Source organism: Equus caballus, chromosome 23, assembly GCF_041296265.1.
Source record: "Equus caballus isolate H_3958 breed thoroughbred chromosome 23, TB-T2T, whole genome shotgun sequence".
In the NCBI taxonomy this organism is placed as follows: domain Eukaryota; kingdom Metazoa; phylum Chordata; class Mammalia; order Perissodactyla; family Equidae; genus Equus; species Equus caballus.
The window spans coordinates 20437436-20458186 of record NC_091706.1 but is presented as its reverse complement, the minus strand read 5'-3'; the positions used below and the strand labels follow the sequence as shown (position 1 = coordinate 20458186).

Sequence of the window (20751 nt, the reverse complement as noted above, 5' to 3'; positions counted from 1 at the left end):
GGGAGCTTTTTCGAAATGCAAAATCTTGGGTTCCACCCAGACGTAGTGAATCAAATATTCTGGGGGTAGGGCTCAGCAGTCTCCGCTTTAACAAGCCTCTCTGGTGAGTCTGATGCATGCTAAAATTTGAGGACCACTCTAGCATAAAATTTCTGACCCCAATTTCTCTCTTCTCATTTTCTCTTAAACACATTCCAGCTAAGCTTCAAATCCCTGCATTCCACAGAAAATACTGTCTCAAGATCAAGAATGACCCCGGTTTGTAGTAGCCACATTTCTCATTGTCAGAGAGAAAAGTTACAGATCAGCAAGGCCAGGAAGCTAGAATGAACCTTGTGGTACTGGAGTAGAGTAAGGGACACTGTATGGACTTAGGTTTAGCTTAATATAAGTTTATATACATATGGATAGATAGAAACAGAAACAATGGTAGATAGATGTGTACAGATGCATGAGCATGCATGCGTATATTATCTAGCTCTGTCTACTGAGAGGAACTGGGAGCAATGACACCCCAGTAGAAATGAGCACACTCAAGGCCTTGATATTGGTTTTTAATACCATTTGCCAATAAAAGGGACCAGGATTCCTTGAAGAAATGGCTGATTTTAGGACTGGGATGGGGAAAATACAAGATGAGCTAGAGTAGAGTACAGTACTAGAAAGTAACAAAGTGGTAAAAGAAAAAATATTCCTTAGTCCAGGACACCATAGGCCCTGGTTTTATTTTTATCTCACTGGGCAATTGTTCTTAGTCTCCTTTGCTGATTCCTTCTCATCTCTCTGACTTCTCAACATTGGAGTGCCCCAGGGCTCAGTCCTTGGACTTGTTCTCTTTTCTGTCTATAAATCCCTCCCTGGTGACCTCATCCAGTTTCATGGCTTTCAATACTATCTGCAGATTCCGAAATTTCTATCTTAGCCAGTCCTCTCCGCAGAACCCAGAATTGTATATACAATTGTCTACTTGGGATTTCAATTTGGATGCCAACAGGCAGTTAAAATTGACCAAAACTGAGCTCCAGATAGCTTCCCCACAAATATGCTCTTACAGTCTTCCCTGCTTTCATGAATGACAGTTTCATCCTTTTGGTTGCTCAGGTCCAAAACTTTGGAATCATCTTGACTTTTTTTCTTTTGCTTCACATCTGGTCCATTAGAAAAATTCAGCTCTACTTTCAAAATATGTCCAGAACCAATAACTCCTCACCACCTCCATTGCTAGCACCCAGGTCCAAATCACCATTATGTCTCATCTAGATTCCAGAAACAGATTCTTAATTGGTCTCCCTGTTTCTTCCTTTGATGTTCTCAAGACATTAACAAGTGATCCTATTGGTTTGCAAGTCAGATCATGTCCCCTCTCTACTCCAAATCCTTTACTGACTTCCCAACTCTCTCAGAGTAAGAGTCAAAATTCTTTCAATTACCTGGAAGCCCCTAAATGATCTACTCACCCCACAGTGCCTTCTGACTTGAGATCCTATTGTTCTCCTGCCCTCTCAGTCTACTCCAGCTACTCAGACCTTAATCCAGGTGGACAAATGCCTCAGGTATCTTTGGACCCACTGCATGTTTTGAGAGGAACACTAAGTTTGTGGTAATTTCTTATGCAACTACAGAAAACCCATGCAGATTGAATGATATGAAATTGCCAGTGATCAACCATGGTTGACCTCCAAAATGGCCATTTTATATACTTCTATCTAATGAATTGTAATATCCACCCCTACTCTCAACACCTCCATTTCCTTTCTCTACTCATTTCTTCCCAAAGAATGCATTACCATCTATTTCACTCTTTTTCTTATTTATTTCTCACTGTAAGGTAAGCAGACACCTTTATCTGTTTTTTTTTTTTTTAAGCTGTTGCCTAAGTGCTTCGAGGAGTACCTGAAAATTGGAGATATTTAGTAACCATGTGTCCAATGTTGTAGGAGTGAATGAAAGTAGGTGGAGGAACTCAGAATTAGCATGAATCACTTTGTTGGAAAAAATCTCCAACTAACAATCTAGTAGATACTTGAAAAAAACCCAGGAGAACTGTACCTACCCTTAAACTTTGGAGTTTCCAGAAATCAGTCTTCTAGAGAATTTTAGCTTCTGTGCAGAAGTGCTTTTGATTCTACATACACACAAAAAAACTAATACAAAACTTCCATGAAAATTCTCAAGTGATTTCACTCTCAGATGACCAGGTCAGAAAATCTGGCAGCCAAATTTAGCAAATTGGATATGGAAACAGCAGCAGTCAAATGGCTGCTTCCTTCACTTCCTCGATTTGAGGCTAATAGCAGGACAGAGGAAGGAAACAATGCAGCCTTCCGAGCTCATGCTGGGCACTGGGCAGCATGTCCACCTTTCCACGGGCAGCACGCTCTCACCTCAGCTCTAGGACAGGTGGATGCCTGTGGATGGATGGGCTGGGTCTCTATAGATCGCTTTGGGGGAAAGGCCATTTATCCAAAAGATCCATCTGCAAGAGGAGAGAGATCTCTTCTAATGTCACTGAAGTTTCGCAGCCCATCAAAGAGAAATGTGCTTCTTTAAAAAGAGAGCATGAGTCCTTAAACAATGACATTAAGCACATACTTGTTTTACTCAAGGCAGTCCAGTACCTGAGCACACTTACATCTTTGATCTACCTTCAGAGTCTCTGGAACATTCAGTCTAGAATGTCTGTGATAATATCCTCTGTTTCCTTAGACTATTATCTTCCCCAGAGAAGAATTTATCGGGACAACTTCAGGAAAATAGAACTGGCTGTATAATCCTACCCCTTACTCATACGGGCTGTTTACATTTCTTAATACTGTCTCAAATATTATCCACATCTATATGTGTTTTAAATAGAGTTACAGTAGAGATACTCTTTTGATTTTTTTCACTTGGGATAATTTAAAATGTTTGTTGGCATATTTCTACATAATCCTCATAACTTCAATGTCAGTAGCTGTACAAGTTGCCAGAGAATGAATATATGGCCATTTCCATAGTTTGGGATAGTTGGACTCTTTAGTAAAGAATGCTTTAGCACCCCACTTAAGAGCCTCTGTTCCTCTCACAGATGGGGTGTGCAGAGCTGACTCAACATGTCAGCAGAATAACTAATGGCTTATTTTTCGTGAAATGAGAACTTTCCCAAACTGCTTTCCAAAAATTTCTCTATTAGCCTGCTCTATTTTCTAAAATTCTCATCATTAGCAAAAGTCAGATTAAGGCTTAAACATCAGTCAAATGCATGTTATTTTTATTTGGAGAAACAAGACATAGGTCATTGTCACCCATTACTTTCCTATCACTGACTAATGTACAAGGCTGACCCACCATTCACTAGCCAGATGTGAAAGGAATGGGACTGGGGACAGTCGAGTTTGACATGGGGCTTGGGCGGTATCTCTGCAGAGAGAACTGTGTCTCAGTGGGAGCCTGTGGTCAGCAGGGAGGCTCCAAGAAGAAGAGGAGCCCTGAGCCGAGAGTGGCCAGCTCCACCCCTGACATCAGCTTCCTTACACTTGCCCTCTGGGTGAACAACAGCTAGCATCTGCTTTCAGTCATCTGAAGTGACACAGAAATCAATAGAAAATCTCTAACCTGAGGCCCTTTCGTATCTGCATGTGATGACCTGGTACGGCGGGGCCCAGTGAATACTTGAAGGACCAGGAGCGAGCTGCCTATGTGATGGGCAATGATCTCTGCCTCTTGCTTCCATTTCAAAAGTAGCATCAGCTGTCTCTGGAAAACTGCAGCAGAATAATGGAGTAAGGAAGGCACTGGAACAATTGTGTACCTGATAATCTCATTATTACTATTATTCCTGGGAAATGGGCTCTCTGGATTAACTAGTTTACATAGTGTTTACATGGGGAAAATTAAGTTAAATATCTTTGGTGTCAACAACCTAACCATCAGTCAGCTCCAACTGGGCAGCCAAAAAGCCTTAAATAGAACGCGTTTCCAACATCTGCTGCCTCTGCCTTCTGAGATGATTACTTTGCCATGTTGGCCCCTTCAGTGCCCCCAGGTGACCCAGCTGCTCTGCCTGAAGGCCTCGTGGTGTGCAAAAGAGAATAATTGGCTCTGCATGTTTCCTGGGCTGCACCTTGTACAAGTGTCCCACAACGCCCCCTTTGACAAGCTAAGGAGAAATTCTTTAAGTAATATCTGTATCTGGTGCCAGCAACCAGAGCCTTGTGTGACTGAAGTGACAGCTCTTGAACATGGAGAACAGGTGTATTTCTCTCTCGACGCATAATCCAACATCGTCCAGTTCCACATAGACCCAGCCACAGGAAGATTTGGGTAACTGAGGCCGACCAGCGATGCGCTTTCCCTGAAATGTTGGGTAAAGGACACGATTTTCTGCTGAGCTTTAGTTGGGAAAACCAGCCCTTGTGTTCACACACTGCTCTCAGTTGGGCTTTATCAAGCGGTCAGGTTATAGACAGGTTGGTTCTAATAGGAGACCCTCTAGTCATACAAATGTGCAAACATGGGACACTGAGCCTGCTGGCCTTGACACTGGGGGCTTCGCGAGGACAGTCCAGATCTTGGTATTTACTAAGAATTTAGAAAATTCCTCCCTCCTTCTTTCCCTTTCTTCCTACTTACATGGAGTAAAATTGGAGAGGAATATTCAGGTAGTAACTGGAGACAGAGGTCTGTAGAGCAGTGGGGATTTTTTTTTTTTTTTAATTGGATGCATTGCCCATGTTCTCAGTAAGTCAGTTAACAAAGCTTTGATTAGAGTCTCCGCTTTTGATGTGGCCATTGTACTGCCTGAGGGCTGACTCAGACAGAGGCTCAGCTATGAGACCCCTGATGGGGAGATGGGACTGATGTCTGAGCATTCCTTTCCCACTGGCAGCAGCCTGTAAATATTGTGACAGTGAATTTTACACTGGTGAAGACTAAGGAGGTGCTCGTGGTGGTGGAGTTCCATCAGAGGGGGCACACTGAGTTGGCACTGCAAGGTAGGAATACCGCCAGGAGACTAACTTTACATCAACATGGCAGAATGTACATACGCCAACATGTTATTGCTCGGAGCAGCCACCTTCTAGAGATATATTCTTAGTCCGATAAAATAATGCCAGTTAAGTGCTCTGAAGACCCTCAAGCACTTTGTGGCAGGATAATGTTGCAGATATTAGGTAGCCTCCCCAGCCCCGAGCCCCATCATTTATTACTTTTTCCATCATTAGCAGAAAGCAGAGAAAAGAAGGTTTTCTCCAGGCTTTGCATTTCAAAAGCCCTCACCCTCTGTGACTGGAGAGGACTCAGGCACAGCTCAAGTGTTGGGAAGCCAAGGAAAGCTTCCTGCTCATAGACTAGCTGGGGTGGGGTGCCAAGAGAGCAGAGGTCAGTGGAGCCAGAGGGAGGAGGTTTCCCTCCGGGGCCACCAGGAGGGGCCTTGTGGGCTTCCTTTGAGCACCCAGGAGCCAGCTGGGAACCAGGTCAGCACTCACACTTGAATAAACAACGTTCATCAGCTGAGCAGGGGGCTAACCAGCTAACCTGGCTTTCTGTCTGGTTCCATGCAGCCTTTTACTTCCCCAGTCACCAGAACTTTACTCAGGGGCTGTGCAGCAGGATTGTCATGTTGTGAGGACAGTCCCCCTACCCTGCACTCCTTCAGGACACCTGAGAACCCAGAGAAGTTGCATGGGGTCCTAGACACCCAGCGATTGAGGGTGGGGTGAAGGGAAATTCCAAAAACATATGCCGGAAAGAGTATGGATGGGGGTATAGAGAAAAGAACTTGGGAGTCCCTGCACTGAGACCGGGTTAACACAACTTGTGATGCTGTAAAAGGCCCTGGAAGGATGCTAGAGGGCCTGGCTTTAATCACAGCTTTGTTCCCAAGTCACCATGTGATCTTGGACGTAAAACTGCATTCTCTGGGTCTCAGTTTCCACACTGTCTGCACGTGTTCGTTCATTTACCCTCTCATTCAATTTTTTTCTTCATTTAGCAACTCCCAACCTCTTCTCTAATTCAATAAACATTTATTGAGCACCATTTATAGGCGAAAACCTGCGGTGGGCACTGGACATAACAAAGGGAGATGGGATCTATCTTCAAGGAACTTCCAGCCCAGAGCTCCAAAATGAGGGGGTCTAAGCGATTGGTCTAAGTTTCTGACAATTCTGCCATTCTGTAATTCTATTATTACTGCAAGTTTTACATTGATATCTTACCCACCCCCAAAAAGGTATAAGCTCTCTTTCACAGAGCTGTGGCTCAATGACAGCAATTTCTTGCCCTGAGGGATTGGTTTCAATATTTGGAAATGTCTAAAGGCCATTTGGAGCCAAGTGTGGTAGAAAAGGCAGCTAAGGCGTAGAAAAGAACCAAGTTCCAGGTGGGCTGGCAGCAGAGTCTTCTGTTCCTGTATTTATTTTTGGTCGAAGTCACTGTGAGCACAGCTTTCAAGTGCCCTGTGGTGGTCTGCCCAGGGATGCGGTTTTGTTAAGCTTTCAAATCACGTCCCCCAGCACAGCTTGCTGATGCCTGAATGGGAGCCTCCCATATGCTTTTGTGCAGCCTCTGTTAGCGAGCTCAATGCGGTGGGCTTTATCATCAGCATAACTTGGTGTCTCTGCTTCTGCCATATTTAGGGTTGTTACATCTTCCCTCTCCCCCGCCTTTCTTCAAGGACTGACAACAAAGTCAAGCGGTAAAGGATGACACAACTAAGAGCCTACTTGCCATGAATGCTAATCCCGTACCCTCACTCATCTCAGTTTAGAGGTAGTTTTGTACCTTCTGGGTGAAGAAGCCTGTTGAATGGAAGCAGCCATTGTCATTCCATTAGTACGTCCTAAATATTGAGCCAGATTGTTCTGTGAGGGTTCACTTACAGATCTCCTGCCTTCTCTAGACCAGGAGTACTTGATTCCATCCACTCATTTACTCCTTTATTCTCCAAATAAATAAGAGTCACCAGGAACCAGGCAATGTGCTAGGCTGGGATGATGCATAAGACATGATCCCTGCCTCGTGAAGCTCGCAGTAGTGGGGAAGGGATGGACACGTACACAGTTATTGTGAGACCGCAGAGTAGGTGCAGATAGAGAAGTACATAAGAGAACAGTGGAAGCGCAGAGGAGAAGAGGGCAGGCTGGGTCCTTCTTTGTGGTAGACTGTTCTTGTTTGCAAAGATACACTGCTCTTCTCTGTGCTGAGCTCTGTACTTCCATGCTGTTGTTATTATACTTCTCTCTATTAAAGTCAGCCTTGGCCATGGACTTGCTTTGGTCAATTAAATGAGGTGTAGCATTTTCATTCAGAAGCCTTAAAATCCAGCATGTGGTCAGCCACAGTCTTTCCTTTTGCCCTCTGCCATGATGATCAGCAAATACTCAAGGTTGTTCTGTTGGGTCCCGGAGAGGAGCTGACATAGGATGGTCATGCAGAACAAGGAAAAGGTAAATTATTGTTTGAAGTCATTGAGATTTTAGGGTCATTTGTTACTGAAACATAACCTAGTTGATTTTGACTGATACACTTTTATTTGTCTTTGTTCCCCAGTGTCTGATGTGTAGTAGCTACTTCATAAAGTTTGTTGAATGAACCAAGAGCTGAAGGATTCAATATCCTCGAGTGAGAGAGTGAGGAAGGGAGGTGCTGTGGGGTCTGGAAGGTCTTGTGTAAAGAAATTCAGCAGGAGCTTGGCCATGGTGGGTGTCATAATCTTTTCCAGATGAACTTGACAGGAAAGGCTCACAGGGCTTTTGTCTCCCTCTACGTGTTCTGTTTGCCGCTATGTCACACACAAGCTCTGGGAGCTGAAGCTACTGATTAGCCAGAAAAGAAGTGATATTCACAGGATATTGGGAGGCTCATCAAATCACTGGGGAGGGGGAAGTGGGACAGAGAAGCAGACTTGGGGCTAAATTTCCAGGAATAACACTACAGAACTTCCCAGAGAAGGCAGCGTTTCCCAACTCCACTAGTAAGGGTAAAAATAAATGACTAACAAAAACACTCAAAATATGCTGCCTGAAAGAATAGAGAACTTACTTCTCTTTCACCCAGCAGTTCTGAGGGGAGCAGTCTAGGTCATCCAGGTGCCCAGAATCCTTCCAAATCCTTGTTCCATTATCCCTTAGGGCACTATCATGTAGAATATCAAAATTGAGTGCCTTCCATATGTGGGCCCCAGCCAGTGGGAAGACAGAAGAGGAAAGACATTCATAGTCTTGTCCAAATCTGAAACTGGCATCTAACACTTCTGCTTACACTTCACTGGGAAGAAATTCCTCGCATGTCAACATCCAGCTGCAGGGGACGTAGAGTCTAGTGAGGTAACCATGTGTCCAGCAACAGTACTATCAGGATGTATGTTCGTCAAGTATCATTGCAATGATGCTCTGTAACAAACCCTCCTAAACCTGGTGGCTTTTAAACACAAGCATTTATTCACACCCTCACAAATTTGCACGTTGGCTGCTGTTCAGCTGCTCTAAGCTAGGCTGGGCTGGAAGGCTCTCGTTAGTCTACAGGTTGGCTGGGCATGTGCCAGGCTGTGGGTTGGGTTCAGACCTGCTCCACATAGGTTTGTTCTGGGGCTCAGATGGAAAAGCCAATGTCTTTCTGGGGCATGTTCTTCTCAAGAAAGAAGTGCGCAAGAGTGAGCAGAAATTCTTGATGCCTCTGGAGACTCAGTCCGGAAGTGTCACATAGTCACCCTCACTCACAATCCACTGATCAAAGCAAGTCACGTGACTAAGCCCAACATCAACAGGGCTGGGAAAATACTCTTCCTACTTTATTGAGAGATACTGTGAACTCATATAGCAAAGGCGTGGGTGTGTAATTCTAATACAGGGGGTGCATGAATAGAGAGCAACATTTCAGCCCACACCCTGTAAATGAAGGGAGAATGTATTTTTATGGATAGTTAGAAATCTCTGCCACGTGTAAGTTTTTCATTTGTTGGCATTTGTAGAATTTACATAGCACACTGGGTTGAGTTGGAAGGAATTTGGGGCCATCCATATGGGACTTGGTGAAAAAATTCAGTATATACTTATACTAACATAGATAAAATACAAAATATTAGGGATGATATTAAATATTGAACAAGCAGTAAACTTCTAAATAAAATATTTTCAATTTTTTATTGAAAACTTGTTTGCTTCTGTGAACCTAATTATTTTATTGAGGTATAATTTATGTACAAAAATGCACCCATTAAAAGTGTACAATTTGATCACTTTTGACAATTTGATATATAACTTATTTTAGATCAAATTTTATACTTGAAAAGGCTACTTTCAAATCCTCTTGAAGTCTCTTGTGAAACTTCCTACTACAGTCTTCAACCCACTACAATCAAATTTTGTCTAATAAATTATTTCAAAAGAAACATGAAGCTTTTTCTTTTGGTTCCTATTGATGTTAACATACTAATCTTAACAATTCATTAGGAACATTGGCTAAGTATCACATGTGAACCATTTTAACTTCATTTCACCAAAGCTGGCATTTTGCTTGAATCCTTAACACTTGTTCACACACACATTTTACTCATTTTTAAATTTAAAAAATTTAACATGGAGACATGGTTACAAGAGAAGTGAGCTGGCTACATGTGAAAATGCACTCAATATTGCCTTCTTCTTGATTCTTTGGACTTTTTCCTATAAAAATATCAGGAGATTTCCTCCTTCTCATTATCATCTAGCTGAGTCCAGAAGTCAGTCAATTTATATAGATAATACATTGAAACCAGAGTCACTGGACAGTGCACTCAAATTGACAAATCTAGGTTCATTCACACGTATCCTTTTCCATTTAAATTCTCAAAACCTTGCAATTCTTCCTGTTCCTGGGATTGACTTTGTAACTGGCCTCCCAGGGTGTGCTTGTGTCTGATCCAAGTATTAAAAGTGACAGGGGTCAGAGGAGATGGGCTGGTGGGTGGGGCAGGAGATTAATTCCCTCTCCAAGGTAACTGTGTGAGGTCAGATAGGGCCTCAAACAAGGCAGGGACAGCCTCATACGGAAGGGAAAAGGCTTCGTTCTGCTGCCAAGAGGGGCCTGGGGGCTTGAGTTACTAGGCTTATCCAAATCCTCCTTCATGGTCCCATTTCCATTCCCAGATTCCCACTTTTTCCTGGAGATAACTATCTCTCACACATGAAATCTGATGAGGCTGATAAGTCAATTGACTTTCTAATTTGGCAACTTGTAGGCAAAATTTTGAGTTTGGTTTTTAGCCTTGCAGTTCAATTAATAATTGTTTTTTTAGCTCTGTTCCAAGAAAACACAGATTTTTAAAAGTCTTGAGCTGAGCATTCAGGACTCGGAGCGTGTCACTGCATTCCCTTGAGTGGTCCAGCTTTAACCTCATCACTTGAGTTCAGTCTTGAATTTCTCTTGCTCTTCATGTTATTTTTTTGACTGTGGCCACTTGGTTTCCCAAAGCCTTGTCTTCAGTGAGTACGTCACTCCAGGTGAGCATGAGGAGTAATTCGTTGTTTTTCCATGTGTGCCCAGGGCTTCCAGAGCCCAGATCTTTACAGCAGCTGAAGCCCAGCCTTCATGACAAATCAGGACAGGAGGCCAATCCTGGTTTCTTCTCATTTCCTCAAACTTCTGTGCCTTGCAGTCCCACTTTGGGTGATCTTCGTTCTGTTCATTTTCCCACTGTCCTCCTTCTGCTTCCTTGGGATGTGAGATAATGATTTTGGGGTATTGAACATGACTCTGTGGAGCCAAAGGTTGCTATAATAAGGATGGACAAGTATATAACCTTAAATAAAAGCTTGGACTGTGTCGGGTGGTGACTTTTCTTTGATCTCTAGGCAGTCTCAGATCTGCTGCTTGGGGTGGGAGAGGTGAGGTGACCCCCGTTGCAGTTTCACACTGGAGTGGGACAGTCCTATCTCTGCCAGCTCATCTATGCACATGGGGCTTTACAGACCACAGGCTGTAACCTGCCCTCCACTGGCCTTGCCTCCTCCAGCTTCTCAGCCACCTGTGAGATGGCCAGAACAAACACAGATGTGCTCGCCTTGGAAGCTGAGAAAAGAAATGAAGAGACTTTCCCAGGACCCCTAGGGTTGGCCAATAGCTGGGCCAAGAATCAAATCCACATCTTCCCAGAGCCTCCATGCTGACCTCCCTGTCAGGCCTGGCCCTAGCCCTCACAGGCCCAGGGCAAGGCTACCATGGGGGCTCACACACTATTATCTAAAGATTCAAATGCAACAATCAAGACAGCAACTGTCAAATAAAATATACTCTATCTTTCCATCTTGATAAGTTGTCACAGTTTGGAGTCTCCAGAAGCAGATCCTGAGACGGAGTTTGGCCTGTAGGGTATTTATTAGTAATCAGCAGGGGGAGGAAGCAGGAGCAAGCAAAGGGAGATGTCCCACTGCAGTGCAGGCCCCACCAAGCCTCAGCCGACCCCACCGGGTGTCCCAGAGCATATGGGCCCCCCCCAAGTTTACCAAAGTTAGGTGAAATGGCTGGGCCACCCCTCCTCCAGCCCCAGGACAGGGTGTACCTCTGGAGAGGGGGCTCTGGGCAGCTGCAGCAAGAGCTGAGAACAGGGCGACAAGGCCCTCCTCTAACAAATACTCCGTGATAATGACCTGTTCAGCTCAGGAAGGGTAGGGGGGGTCAGAGGCCCTCCTTCTCATTCTACTCCAGGAAGTCCTGGCCCCCACGTCCAACCTCTGACCACCTGCCTCCAGAGTCGAGTCTTGGCCCCTCCTTGGGCCTATGAACACATCACACGGGGGACTGAGCCGCCCTGGGGCAGACAGAGGGGCAGGAGATCCGCTACCCCCAACACCGTGGAGGCGGGCAGGGAATTCCAGAGTCCCCAGTACCCAGAGATTGGTCTAAATCCGGACGGGGCCCATCCGGATCCCTCCACAAGGGGAGCAGGAGGAAGGTTCCTAAAGAGGGAGGGGCAGGATAGGGACCCTCTTGCTGGGTCTAAGGTACAGCTACCAAAGATCACAGGGACATGCTGGGAGAGTTAAACGGGAAATTGCCTAAGGGAGGCTCTGAAATTCCTAGAGGAGGAAAGTGACTCCCTGTTAATATTAAATAAAATACAGGCTTTAAAAAAATCCCCATGAGTACAAAGATTGTTGTTGCTATTAGCCACATTCCTGGTGTAGCCCTGCCAAGGCCTCCTGTCCCTCTTGGGGGTTAGCCCCTGGTCCAACAATCGTCTCCCGCGGTGGAATCCTCCCCGAGAGTGTAGGCCAGCATCGCCCTCCACCCCCGCCTGCGGCCAGGTCCCTGGGGACGCGCCAAGCAGGGCGCTGTGGGACAGAGGAGTAGGGCAGCCCGGGCAGTGACTAGCGCGAGCAGGAGCCAGAGCGATCGCGGCGGGAGCAGGAGGCGGCCGGGCCCAGCCCAACGCAGCGACGCCGGAGCAGCCCACTGCCGGGGCACCCAGGCCACCAGTGCCAGCCGTCCCTCCGCCTTCTCCTCACGCTGCTCGGCACGCGTGGGAGTGAGGGAGTTGCGCGCCTGCCGGCAGTCACCGGCTCAGGGCGGCCTGGGCAAGGAAATCCAGGCGGAGGGAGGCGCAGGAGGGCGAGCGACGAGAGGAGGCGGGGAAGGGAATGGGCGAGGCGGAGGGGAGGGAGGAGGAGGGAGAGCGAGGGAGGGACCCGCCTGCCGCGCCCCGGATGCCCAGCACGTGTGGCCACAGGCGCCCGTCTCCACTGATGTCCCTTGGCTTAGCCGTTCCCAGTGTCGGGATGGTGCGTGCGCATGGGTGTGTCCCCGCGCCGACCAGCGCCACCCCGGCCCCGAACCTCCGGCTCCCTCCTCCGGGCCGCGATGCATGTTCGCCTCCTGCCACTGGGTGCCGAGAGGCAGGAGAACCGTGAAAATGATCCTCTTTGGAGCTCCAGCATCCCCTCGCTCACCCAGGAGGTCAAATGCACTGGACGACTAGGAGATCTCTGGACGCACGCAGGTGTGGGCAGCGCGGGACAAAGGAGCCTGGGACGCGCGGGGCGAGGCGGGGAGTGGGGCTCCGCCGGTGGGCGTTTGCTGGCAGGGGCGTGGACCCGCACCCTGGCGCCTACTGGAAAGCCAGATTTCAGTTCCTCTGCCTTTTGAGGCTGGGAGCCAACCAAACAATGGGGAACAGTGTCCCAGGCAGGCGCCAGTCGCATGTTTCCGCGCTTGGCTCTTTCCCGAGCGCATGCTATGCGCACGTCTCGCTGAGGCGAGGCTTGGGGCACGGGGCAGCTGTCTGCCTGGAGACCCTAACCCTTCTGTCCTCCACCACACCAGGAAATGGGAGCTCTGAGAGCCCACAGGGGTACCTGCATGTCGCCACTATTCTTCCTCCCTTCTTCCACGTGGAGAAGGGATGCATCAGCCTGGGTTGCCTCATTTCTCTCTCCGGCACCTGGGTTCCGATGGTGTCCTCAGCCCCAGGGATCCGCTCCCGCTCCCTGCCGTCTCCCTTCCCGTGCCCTTTTTTCGCGTGGGGCGGAGGTGACGTTTCCTGGGAGTGAGAGAGGCCAGGCTGCCCGGAGCTTCAGCCTTGAGGGAGGGGCGCGCGCTGCGCGGAACTGGAGCTACCTCAGAAGGAATCCTGTGAAATCTGTTTCAGACGAAGGAAAAGGGCTGGGAGGCGGGCAGGGAGGGACCCTGCGGGACCTGGGTCCCGGGGAAAAAACTTCCCTTGGATTGTTGGTGGACGTTCGCTCTCGCCCAAGCTGGAGAAGGGAGAGTTGTTTGGGAGAAGACAGTTTTGCTGACAGTCCCATCCTCGGGTAGCAAGTGCCTTTGTGCTTGCAGGAGATCTGGTGTGAGCTGCTAGGGCGTGTGTGTTTGTGTGGGCGTGTGCGCGCATGTGTGCACTTTCGGTGCGTGTATATGTAGGCTGGTGCGTGCCCGCTGCCATGGCCCACTCGGTGCGCACAATCTGGCAGTCGTGTCAGGGCTCAGCATCATTAGCTGCTGACTCTTGCGTATATTTACTTATTTGTCTCTGGGAATTCCTCTTCTCACCTACTCCAAGGCTTGAAGCTCCAGGATTGAGCTCCCTGCCCACTGAATGTTCTGGAGGATCTTGATTTCATTCTGAGCTAAGCACTGCTGCTAAACTTAATAATGAAAGGATTAGCAGCGTGGGCAGTTTTCCTGCTGCCACAGGGTTGCACACAAACGTTTGCCGTGTACTGTCCTGTGATCCAGAGAGAGTGATTGTGCTCTTTGCTTTAAGTCCTAAAGTGCATGTACAAGTCCTTTAACCCATCCTGAACATGGCGATAATGAGGGGCAAGAGCAGGCAGTGGGCTATGGACTTCTCCTCTGCTCTCTCAGCCCTCTGTCTGCCCTGTCCAGGCTCACTTGGTGGGAACGCCCCTGACTTTTTCCCCTTTCTGGACTGTGTCTTGCTCAGAATAGATAAGCCGTCCCCAAAGGACGTGTATTTGTTGTCTGGTGTTCTGGGAAACAATAAATTTTGACAGCCCAATAACAGTTTGGAAAGTTAGAGTTTGTTCTGCCCAACTGATGCCAAAGACATAAAATGCCATGTTCCAAAATGTTGATTTTGGCATTCTGACAAGAAATCCAATGTTTCATTTTGTGGCACATCTTTTGCTGCCCTTAAGTGAAAATTATCATTTAACCAATTAAAATGAATTAAAAGGTTTTTATTTTGATAATTTTGGACCTTGTACCTTCCTAGAGTGTTCTGTACCCAGGAATTGAAATTGCGCTTCTGGGTGTAAGGTCCCAAGAAACTTTCCATTTGTTTAGAGTGAGAACAAAATGATTTTTTTTTTAAAGAACCTTTTGGAGTCACCAGTATGTACCCTGGGAAGTCCATCTGTCCTTCCTTCCTTCCTTCCTCGCCTTTTTCCTCCATTCCTTGGAATCACCAAATTAAAGGAGTGTGTGGACTGTTGCACAGTGACGAAGACATCCTCCCTCCGTAACCTGCGCAAGAGGTGGTTTATGGGTTCTTTTTGAAAAACAACAGCTTTTAAATATTCTTTAAGTATTCTTTTTCCAAATTATATATTGTGCTGTATTTTGGCAAAGAAAACTCCCCAACAACCGACCTAATGGCAGGTCTCAGCAGCCTGATAGCCATTCCCAGGAGGAGATACCAAAAGCCACTTGCTCTGTCTTTTTTCACAGGGTCTGGGGTTCTTTGTCATTTGCATGTGAATGTTTAGGTAGGGTGGAAGAGGAATTCAAATTGACAAAAAGGAGCAAAGCAGAGTCTAGGGCACCAGACAGAGGCCTGGGGAAGGGAAGGAGTCTCTAAATGGTCTCTACTGGTCTTTTCAGATTGAGCCAACCCTTGATCCTGGAGACTGTAGAAGGACGTGGCTGAGCTGTAACCTCTTTCATTCAGTCTTCCTCTTTCAAGTGGAGCGGAGTCCTAGCCATCTTCCCCATCTGTCCACGTTTTTGGATGCCAGCATGGTATTCCTAAGTCCTTCTAATGAACCTGCTATTTTTAATGCTGACTTTTATTGAGTAATCTGTAGACTTTCACATTATTCATTCTTTAGCAAAGCCTGGTATACATGGTTGATATTGTTGGAATCGGCTGCAAATTTGGATCTGGATTTGAGTAGAAATCCTAGCATAGTCCAAGCACATAGTAGGCACTCAGCAAATACTTGTAGATATAGATTAATATCCCTTCCACACTGTTAAATCCATGAGTTCAGGAACATTTTGTTGTTGTTGTTGTTCATCAAGGAGTCCCCAGTAGCTAGAGTAGAATCTGACATATAGTATGTGTTCAGTAAACACTTGCTGAATGAATGAGTGTCCAACATTTAGTCTGTCTCAGTACTTATCAGCATGAGGGTAGCATGACAACATTAGATTGGGAATCAGGTGATGTGTGGTTTAGTTATGTTACTAACCACTTGTGTAACATTGAGTCATTTGACATTGCAGTCAATGTTTCTTCTTTTGTAAAATAAGGGAATTGGATAGATGGATGACTCCAGTTTTAAAAGTGTATGGTTTACTTATTACATAAAATCAATTACATTTGCATAAAACATTGCTGTTGACAGAGTGGTTGTATACATATTATCTCCTGTGATTTTTATAACTCTCTTATATTATCTCCGTTTTATCTCAATCTTATAGGTATGGAAAAGGAGGTCCAGAGAGATGAAGCAATTTGGGTCACCTGGGAAGTAAGTGAACCAGAACCCAGGTCATTTGACTCAAAATCCGGAGCCCTTTCTTCTCTGGAGCACTGCCTCTTGAGACTTGAGAGTTAGGATGCTTTAGGCTGAAAGTAAGACAGCAGGCCAGCTAACATGGCTTCAATAGTAAGGACACTTATTATCTTACCTAAGGAGAAGTCCAGAGGTAGGGCAGCTTCAGTGTTGTTCAGCAGCTCTGCATGGACCCAGACACTTTCCACCTTTCTACTTTGCCATCCTCAGCACACCAGCTATGTCACCCAGTCGTCATGATTATGAGATGGCTGCAGTAATTCTGGATGTTGCTAGACACTACCACATCCACCATATAAAACGCGGTATTTCCTCATGCATTTCTTTTAATCATGGAAGAACACCTTTTCTAGAGGCCCTCATAAATCTTCTCATCGGATCCCATTGGCCAGGATTGGGTCATATACCCATGCCCTAGCTGCAGAAGAGTCTAGGATGATGTGTGTCTGGTGTCTTCACTCTTCACTCTCTATAACGAGAGATGGACTTTGCCATAATGGGGGGAATGGAGAGATGTGTGTGTGTGTCTGTGGTGAGGGGCAGGGATGGCTGTTGGCTGAGCAAGCAGTAGTGTCTGTCAGAATAGGTCAAAGTGAGTTACAATTATTGTTACAATAAAACTGTCAGGAGAGTTTAATAAGAAGTTACGTAAACCCTGGCTTATTTCAGGGAATCTCTGTGTGATCAAATTCCAGGACAAGAAAAATTATTGGATAATTCTTCTTAGTTTGTGTTACTAAATATCAGTTCAGTCCTTACTGAATTGATGTGTTCTGCGCAGCTACAAGCCATCTCATATGTCAAGTGCTTAGTCCCCGGCCCACAGTAAGCGCTGAAAAAAATATCAAGTGTTATCTTGATATTATGTGAAGGTGTATTAGAGGTAATCCTAAGTAGTGGGAAGGTCTTGACTTAGAATCTAATGTTTTTTAGCCCAAATCCTATCAGTTTCTGATTGTGCAAGACCTGAGATGATGTGTTGAAAAGCACGTTGTGACTGTCAAAACACCATCCAAATGGAGAGTACTACTATAATCAATTTAGTTTTAAAAAAGGGGAGTAGCTCCTGCTCCCTGAGTTTCTTCTCTGTTGGAGCAGGAATTGGATGGTCACATGCAGACATCCATATGTGCTAAGCTGAGTGTCGGGTCCCATGACAATCCTGCTGTGAAATCCAAGCCAAGAGCAAATAACAGCCACACCTTTTCATTTTTTTTTCTGCTTTTTTTTCTCCCCAAATCCCCTCAGTACATAGTTGCATATTTTGGTTGTGAGTCCTTCTACTTGTGGCATGTGGGACGCGGCCTCAACATGGCCTAATGAGCAGTGCCATGTCTCCGCCCAGGATCCAAACCCTGGGCCGCCTAAGTGGAACACGCGAACCCAACCACTCGGCCCTGGGGCCGGCCCCAGCCACACCTTTTCTGCTAGAAGGACAATCCCACACATTTCTCTATCAAACTCATCTAGAATGCAGTTCAGGGTCCACTGAAAATCAGACACGAAAGGAACAGAAGGGAGAGACAGTTTGTTAAATACTGTGGCCCAGCTCTGACGTTTTTAGGCCTAGATTACATGGGCCAGCTCTTTGTATTAAATGTATTCTGAAAAAATGTAATGCTATTTCAATGGTCTGCTAAGATCTTATGTCTTGACGTCCTCAAAGCAATGGCAGAGTGCATTGACTGTGAGGACAATGCAATCCTGTTAGCTTCACATCGGTTGGACAGTATATAGCTGGATACTTTTCACTCATCTAGCAAACTCTAATTCAAACTGACTTTAACATTAAGGACATTTACTGGCTCATATATCCAGGAGTCCTGGGTTAAGGACTTAATTCAAGGACCGTCCTGCCTTTTGTGATGGCTTTATCCTCGGACTGCTGTTGGGATGGTTGTAGTAGTTCCAGTTCTCACGTTTTCATAGGGTCCCCTCCAGAGGAAGAGAGAAACCTCTTCTGACTCAGCATTCCAAGCAAAAGTCCTGCAGTCACTCTGATCAGACCTCCTAGGCCACATGCCCAACCCTGAACCAGTGACTGTCATCAGTGGAAGGGAATTTACTGATTATCTTAAGGTGACTGGAGCCTGACCCTGGGACTCAGGGTGGGACCAACTTCCCTCCTGGTGGAGTTCTGCATGGGAGAGGGGTCAATACCAAAAACCCTGGCCTCTTCCCAGAAGGAGGAAGGGGAAGGGGGCAATGACTTCTAGGAAGATGACCTCCAACAGCAAGTCTAGATGCTTTGTCTGGGTCAGCGGTTCTCAAGGTTGTTCCGGGACCCCTGGAAGTCCCTGAGATCCTTTCAGGGCATCTATGAGGTTCAAAGTAATTTCAAAATAATGTGAAGATGTTGTTTGCTTTTATTGGGTAGCAGTTTTATTGAGATATGATTCACATACTTTAAAATTCATGCACGTACTCAAAGTGTATAAATTTAATATATTCACAGAATTGTGTGAGCATCACCACAATCAATTTTAGAACTTTCATCATCCCCGAAAGAAACTCTGAGCCCTGTAGCAGTCATACCCTCACTTCCTCCCAAACCTCTCACCCCTAGGTAATCACTAATCTACTTTCTGTCTCTATGGATTTGTCTATTGTACACATTTGATAAAAATGTAATTGTCCAATATGTGGGCTTTTGTGTCTGGCTTCTTTCACTTAGCATGTTTTCAAGATTGTCCATTTTGTAGCACATATCAATATTTCTTTCCTTTTCATTGCTGAATAATATTTCATTGTATGGATAGATCACATTTTATTTATTAACTCATCAATTGGATTGTTTCCCCCTTTTGGCTAACATGAATAATGTTGCAGTGAACATTCTTGTAAAACTTGCTGTATAGATACATAGTTCATTTCTCTTGGGTATATACCTAGGCTTGAAATTACTGGGTCATGTGGTGACTCTATGTTTAATCTTCTGAAGAACGGCCAAACTGTTTTCCCAAGTGGCTGCCCAGTTTGTGTTCCCACCAGCAGTGCATAATGGTTTCAAATTTCTCCACTTATTTGCTAACCCTTATCTGTCTGATTATGCCATCTTAGTGGGTGTGAAGTGGTGTCTCATTGTGGTTTTGACTTGCATTTCCTTGATGTTGAGCTTCTTTTCATGTGCTTCTTGGCCATTTGCATATCTTCTTTGGAGTACTCTCTATTTGGATCTTTTGCCTGTTTTTAAATTGGGTTGTCTTTTTATTATTGAATTGTAAGAGTTCTTTATATATTCTGGATACAAACCGCTTATACAATAAATGATTTGCAAATATTTTTTCCCATTCTGTGGGCTGTCTTTTTACTTTCTTGGTGGCGTCAAAAATTTTTAAATTTTGAAGATACCCGCTGTATCTGTTTTTTTTGTTGTTGTTGTTGCTTATATTTTGGATGTCATAGCTAAGAAACTACGGCCTAATCCAAGGTCATGAGGACTTAAGCCTATATTTTCTTATATCAATTTTATAGTTTTAGCTCTTCTATTCAGATCTTTGATTGATTGTTGTGTTAATATGCAATTGACATACAATAAACTCACCATTTAAAATTGAGTGGATTTTTGTATATTCACTAGGCTGCGCAACTATCACCACCGTCTAATTCTGAAACATTTTAATCATCTCCCAAATAAACCTGTACCCATTAACAGCCTAAGAGGGTTCTGTACCAATTCCACTGTATGAGGGGGTTTCCCCACACATGCAACAATTCTCTGACACCAGCTGCACCTACAATTCAACTCAATTCTGATGCTGTCTACCTGGAGATAGCATCAGAACCCACAGGTTAAGGGCTCAGGCCCACAAGACTGCCCTCCCCTTCAAGTGACAGTCCCAAGTCCAGGTTGTCACCTCGGCTTCTGACCCACTGGCTATAGATTGGAGGTTCCCATGACCTCATGTGTGGGTATGATTAATTTGCTTGACTGGCTCACAGAACTCAGAGACACATCCTGTTTACTAGATCACCAGTTTATCCTAAAAGGGTACCACTCAGGAACAGCCCTACAGAAGAGCTACATAGGGCAAAGTATGGGGAAAGGGCACGTAGCTTCCATGTCCTCTAGGAGCACGCCACTCTCCCCACATGTCCATGTGTTCACCAACCAGGAGCTCTTTGAACCCCATCCTTTTGGGTTTTTATGGAGGCTTCATTACACAGTCATGATTGATTAAATCATTAGTCCTTGGTGATTGAACTCAATCACCAGTCCCTAACCCCCAGCTCAGGGGGAGGCACTAAGAATTCCAAACCTCTAATCACCTGATTGGTTCCCCTGGCAACCAGCCCCCATCCTTAGGTGCTTCCCAAAAGCCACCTCATTAACATAACAGAAGACACCCTTATTGCTCTCACTTCTTAGGAAATTCTGAGTTTTAGGAGCTGTTTGTCAGAAACTGGGAGAAACCAAAATGTATATTTCTTAATATAAATTATATCACACAGCCACTCCCCATCTTGGATCCACTTTGAGTTAATTTTTGTGTAGGATGTAAAGCAGGTATCCAACTTTATTCTTTTGCATGTG

At 45.6% G+C, this 20751-nt stretch overlaps 1 long non-coding RNA gene across 1 annotated transcript; it reads left to right on the top strand.

Annotated features, from left to right (window-relative positions):
- The first annotated feature begins 12579 nt into the window (after positions 1–12579).
- On the top strand, positions 12580–19774 carry LOC138920285 (uncharacterized). Its single transcript, XR_011431162.1, has 3 exons — positions 12580–12958; positions 15301–15438; positions 16123–19774. It is a non-coding gene; the product is annotated as an uncharacterized lncRNA (long non-coding RNA).
- The last annotated feature ends 977 nt before the right edge of the window (positions 19775–20751 follow it).